General features: G+C 50.4%; 1 protein-coding gene across 1 annotated transcript in view; it reads left to right on the plus strand.

Moving 5' to 3' along the window:
* The window catches only part of LOC144165894 (uncharacterized), a 28,950-nt gene extending 23,684 nt beyond the window's left edge, over window positions 1-5,266 (plus strand). The window contains exon 2 of the mRNA XM_077695639.1: window positions 5,170-5,266. The gene's annotated coding sequence lies outside the window, so the exon portion shown is untranslated. The remainder of the gene's footprint in view (window positions 1-5,169) is intronic.
* The last annotated feature ends 734 nt before the right edge of the window (window positions 5,267-6,000 follow it).

The following is a 6,000-nucleotide window of genomic DNA, read 5'->3' on the forward strand; positions in this document are numbered from 1 at the left end:
AACCACCACTGCCAAGGGCGTAGTGGGCACCACGCGCGGGACAGGTGGTGGGGCGAGATTTGGGGAGGGTGTGGTTTCCTCCGTGTCCATTTCCACAGGGCTCTCGGGTGTGCTCGAGACCTGTGAGGCAGGAACAGGAGCGACTACGCTCCCATCAGCATGAGTGGCCACCTCAACCACTGCTGGTCCAGCAAGTGGCGTGGTGACCGGGGCGGCTGCCACAGGCAGCCTCGTGGGGGGCGGAGGCGGGAGCAAGTCAGCTGAGCTGTATTGCGTCGCCGCCGAAACCAGGCGCCGCTCCGCCCCCCGGCGAGCAGCGTCGGCGTACCTTCCGGAGCTGAAGAGTGCAAACCTCTTCCGGGCCTCCGGAAAGCTGATGTTTTCATTGACCTTCAATGTGATGATTTGTTTTTCTTGTTTGAATGTTTCACACGATCTTGAATATGCTGCGTGAGGTCCACGGCAGTTAGGGCAGGTGAAGTTGCTTGCGTCGCAGTTGTCTGTGAGATGGTCAGGTTGACCACACTTTGCACATTTTGGTCTCCCCCGGCAAGAGTTCGTACCGTGCCCATACCGCTGGCATTTGTAGCAGCGGCGTGGGTTTGGCATATACGGGCGCGTGGGACATCGCAAGTAACCTGCCGTCACGAATTCTGGTAGTGGGGTTCTTTCAAAGGTCAAAATTACGTGCTTTGTTTTAATCTCTTTGCTATCTCGTCGTATTGTGATGCGCCGGACTGCTGTGACCCCTTGGTCACGCAGTCCTTCAAGGATGTCGGTTTCGGTTTCGTTGATTAGATCGAGTTCGGAGATGACGCCTTGAGAAGAGTTTAAGGTTCTGTGAGGTGTGATCGTAATTTCTAGACCATCGATGTTAGTTTGTTGAAGGAGCTTATTGGCCTGCTCTTTGTGGCTGACTTCAATGAGCACATCACCAGAAGTAAGTTTTTTCGCCTTGTAGTTTTTTCCAGCAACACTTTCAAGAAACTTTGCAACAAGGAAGACTGATTTTCCACTTACAGGGGTTTCTTTGTCACGAGATTGCATAATGAGGAAGCGAGGAAAGATGTCATTGCTTCGGAGGTCAATGTTCAGAAGAGGTTTGGAAGTTACTTCGGTGCGGGCCCTTTTGAGGACCCGATCATTTGGTTTGGGGGGTTTAGATAATACCATAAGCTATAGTATAAAAGCAGGGGACGGAGGTACTTTCTTCGCTCGGGTTACCCTGATACCGAGAGAGGTCCCGGAGCTCCCTGCCTGGTAAACAGACAGGGAGCCCATCCGCCGGAGCTTGACCTGGGCTCCGACGGCCACCGTTCGTGGTTTCTAACCCTCCACCTATAAACACATCGCCACGGTTGGATCCAGCTTATGTTTGGGGGCTCGGGGTCCGCGGTATCGCCAGTACCGTCACCAAGATTGCTCAAGGTGCCCCGTGCGGGGAGGGTTTCTCGAGAGACCTTGTTCTTTGTTGGTCACCTTGCGCTTCGGAGGGGGGGGGACTCAGGCGACTCAGGCGTCGACTCCTCCATCTCGTCACAAGACGAAGGTTCAGATAGGGGGATCTGTGACGGCTCTTTTGTCAGCAGCGATTTTGGATATTGTTCCTGTTACCCGCTGCCGCGGGGCTGCAATGGGGTGGGCCTACATGTTTCGGCGTGGCCACTTGATTACAGTTTGCGCTCTTGCCTTTGACAATTTCTGCTTTAAGGACCTTATTTCACTAAGTACTATCTCCAGCATCTTACTTATTTGAGTGATTTCCGATAGTTCTGCTTTTAGCTTTGCTACTGTCTTCCGCTCTAGTCCGCGGAGCTGCGCTGTGGGAGACAGCGCTAGCCCAGCTCACCTTGCTGTCCGCTGCGAGACGTGGACCTTGATTGGTGTTTCGAGTCCTGGCAGCCCGCGGCGCTGGGGCTTCGGCGTCGAGACGTCGATCTCTACGGGTGTTTTCTCCCGGTGGAACCGTCTCGGGCACCAGCTGCGCGGCATGAGTCCTTCCTACTCTGGCGCTCTTGAAGAAGGAGGCGGGGGAAGGAGCTAGAACGATCACGCCTCTCGCCTTCCTCGTCCCGCTTCTCGCTGTGCTTTAGTATGGACGACACGTCCCCACGTCGGCCGCCATGCTTTTCCTTGTCGTCTTCCTCTTGCCTTTGTTTCTTCTCCCACTGTCATTTTTTAATCAGGTAGGGAGTACGGAAACCTTGCCGGCATTTTTTGTCGCCAGTTGGGTGATCCCGTCCGTACAGAGCGCATTTTGGCTCGCACGGATGGTTTTCTGGCGGGTTTTTACTGCCACAGATCTTGCATACCTTGCTGTCTGGTGTGGGGCATACATCGGACCGATGTCCCACTCTGCCGCATTCATCGCATACCTCATGCTGCTTCTTGTGCAGAAGGCATCTATACTCGGCTCCGCGATAATCGACGTAGTGGGGTACCTTGTTGCCTTCGAAAACGATTATGACCGAGTTGGTCCGGCCCATTCCTTCTCGCTTGTAGAATCGTGGGGTTTTACTTGTAGACGAGACTATTCGTTATAGCTTCGTCACTCTCATACTCAGGGATGTTGTGTATCACCCCTTTGACGGTGTCTTCTGGCGATGCCACTTACGCGGACACCTCATAGGTCTTCTCTCCAATGCGGAGCACTTTGATGGCGTTGTACTTGTCTGCCCGCTTCATGCTGGGGGTACTTGCAACGATGGTGTTCTTGGCTGCGTGGATGCGGAGGACGTTTTCTTCCGCTTCCTCGCATGCGAGGCTGGTCGCGTCCAGCGCGCCGTTGCGCAGTCCAACGAGACTGATCTTGGTGACGTCCAGGCCCTCTCTCGGCCGCAGCACAATCTTTAAGTCTTCTTTGGGCAGGTGCGGTTGCCGAGTCGTCCGCCGTTGCCTGCGCAGTTGCTGTTGTGCACGTGGCCTCCGGTTCGGTTACCCATACTCCCCAAGCGCTTTGCCCGTGAGGGAGCCCCTTTGTCGCGCTCATGTTAGCGATGGCGCGAGCGCCACGTCGACGATGGCTTGTGAGCCAGCCGGCCTCCTCCGTAACTTCTTCACGCGAGATGAGCTCACCTTCTACTTCAACGTCCTCCATTTTGCGACTCCGATCCTTGGGGGAAGGTCACCTGTGAGTCTAGGCGTCTTTTTTCTGGTATTTTTTCTGGTAACTCTATGCGGCGGAACAAAACGCTTATACAGCCGCTATTAATAATGTGCGCCTGACGGAATTTGAACCTGTCAGCGAGCCAGTAACACCGTCGCCAGGCGATGGTGTTCCAGACAGCTCGAAGAAAGCGGAACAATATGTTCTCACTAGCTATTTCAAGTTTAATTTACCCAGGATGCACCGGATCGAACGTAACGCAAAAACATGTGGGCCCCCCAATTTGCAAGTCGTGGACGATCTTCGGACACGGCGTAAAAAAACATGAAAAAATCAAGTGCCGGATAGCTTACGGGCAGCCGGAGGATGATCCGGGACCATCGCAATAACCTTGCGTAAATTACATTGGGCGCGACTAATTTACTTACTGTAATTTTACTTAACCTTAATTGTTGAATTCAACTTTCAATTCTATTTGGGGTTCTGTAGGGTCGTGACGCTAATTAACTTTGTAATACGTCTGATGTAACTTCAACTTATTGTCACGTTGGACGAAACTTTAGTCTTCAACTTGGGATTACGTCGGGCATAACTCGAGGCATTGGGTTACATGTACACAGTGTGTTTTTTTTTTTGTTTATTGCTGGTCAGCATGGTAACGTACTTGTTCGTAAAACTGTGCTGCTGGGCGTTGCCCTACAACTTTTACCTGAGAGCTTTGGCTTTGGTTTATTCGCACACAATTGGGTGATAGAAAGTAGCTGGCGCACCCGTGTAGTTGGTGCAGAACGCTTTGGCAGATATGGCGCTTTGTTTACTTTGTTTTCCCTGAGTTGCTGGCAAGCATTCACGTAGCGGGGGATCTTGGTTGCCCACATGCTTGCTTGGACATGCCTGAATTAGATTTCGCAGGCAAGCTTGCACGGGTCAGAATCGTCCTTTTTTTAATCAGTTAAAAAGTTCACTTTTTCGTTGGTCTTTCTTTTTTTTATGCAGATGCACACAGGTCAAGAGTCCTAGCATACGATGTAACAGGCAACGTTACTTGGTAGCACGGTACAGGTGATACGCTAAGAGTAACTGAGTGCGGCGCCAAATTATCCTACAATTTCTTTTCGCTTTTACTGAACGTGAGTTCATCATCTTTACGGATTGTCTAGGAGCCTAAATGGTGGAAAAGTTCTTAGCCTGCAGGCCATTTTGCACTGTGAGCCACACCCGGGCTATGAGGCGCACTGGCGGCTACGGATTAATTTATATTGCGTGGAAATATTTAACCTGCGCCAATTACCTCGTCACACAGGCATTTTTGCTGTTCCCCCTACTCGATCGAATTACCCGCCACTGCAGCGAGTAACGGCGTCTAAAATTACGACCGGCCCGATAGCGCGATATTTTCAGCACAGGCACATTCAATATTCCCAGTTTATATTAAACTCAGAAATCCATAAAGTTCCCCAGGTGGTCAAAATTAATCCGGAGCCCTCCACTACGGCGCGCCTCATCGCCTGCGTTGCGTCGGCGCGTTAAACCCTACAATCAAATCTATATTAAACTCAGATGGCATACATTTTCCCAAATCAAAGTGTAGTTGTTGCGCCGCAGTTGTGTGGCGGATAGTTTTAGCGTGTTTTAGTTGCTGGCCTCGAGCATTTTTCTGGCAGAAACCAAGTAGTTTCACATGGTTGAATTATTCCACAAGACCTTACATAGTGCTACGCATATAAGCTAGTTTGCAACACATAATGAATTATTATTTGCATAATTTTTGTGTTTCTTTTAGACTTATTCGCAGCTATCTATTACCCTCTTTTTTTTCCTGCAGTATGTCTTCGTTTAGAGAATTCGTTTCACCCTAATGTGCTATCTAATTATATTGTCGCACTATTTTCTGCATTACATGGCGATGTGATTTTTAGGAAATTTTGTCTAAATGCACATGTGAGACAAACTAATTTGTGGGGTGATACTGTACAAGCGAATGTGGAGCGCCTGCCCAATAAGGAATGCTACTTACCTATTGCTGTTTGTGTCATCCTAACGTCTCCGTGTCCGTTTTTTAGAATTTGCAGAATGGAGAAAGCTGGAGGAGGCAAGCCAGTACTGCCAATTCGTAGCACGCGCAGGGGCTAACCAGCTTGCCCGTGGCCAGACGCGGACGTACTACATCTGCCACAGATCAGGAAAGGCTAGGCCAAGAGGGGTAAGCGGCTTCAGCTTCTTAAGAGCCAGGGGAGCTGCAAAACAGGTAGGACGTGTCTGTCTTACATGTTTCTTACCGCGGACAGTACTGCTGAAAGCACCGTCAGTGTTGACTACAAGAGGAACCACTTTGGGCATGCACCGAATGTGGCCCACTTAAGGATGACTGAGGAACAGCGTGCAGAAATAGCAGAGGACCTGGCTAGGGGCGTGCCTATGTCTACTGTTCTGAAGAAGATCAGTTTCTAGACAGGGCGCAGTGAGGCCGATAGCTGAAATAAAGCGATGGCGCTTGCATATTAAAAGGCAGTTCTTCCTGCATGGTTCAGAATGGTGGCACAATAATGACATAAGCAGTGTGCACATCTGGGTGAGAGCCATGGCCGACAAAAAAGAGACAGTGGTTCATCTCTATAAGCAGCAGGGAAGCGACATGCCAGGCAGCACATTTGACAAAGATTTTGCTCTTGTTCTTGTGACAGAAGCACAGGAAGATGTTTTAAAGGAACTTTGGTCGGGCACTGTGTGCATTGACTCAACCCATGGAACCATTGGCTATGATTTCCAGTTAACGACGCTTCTGGTACTTGACGAGTGTGGGTCGGCCTTCCTGTAGCCTATTTCATTAGAAACCGACCTAATACACCAATCTTGAAAGCTTTCTTTGAGAGCCTGAAGTCGTCTACTGGTCA

The sequence above is a fragment of the Haemaphysalis longicornis genome, unplaced genomic scaffold, assembly GCF_048455015.1.
Source record: "Haemaphysalis longicornis isolate Haplotype H1 unplaced genomic scaffold, Haemaphysalis longicornis Haplotype H1 scaffold_1, whole genome shotgun sequence".
In the NCBI taxonomy this organism is placed as follows: Eukaryota; Metazoa; Arthropoda; class Arachnida; order Ixodida; family Ixodidae; genus Haemaphysalis; species Haemaphysalis longicornis.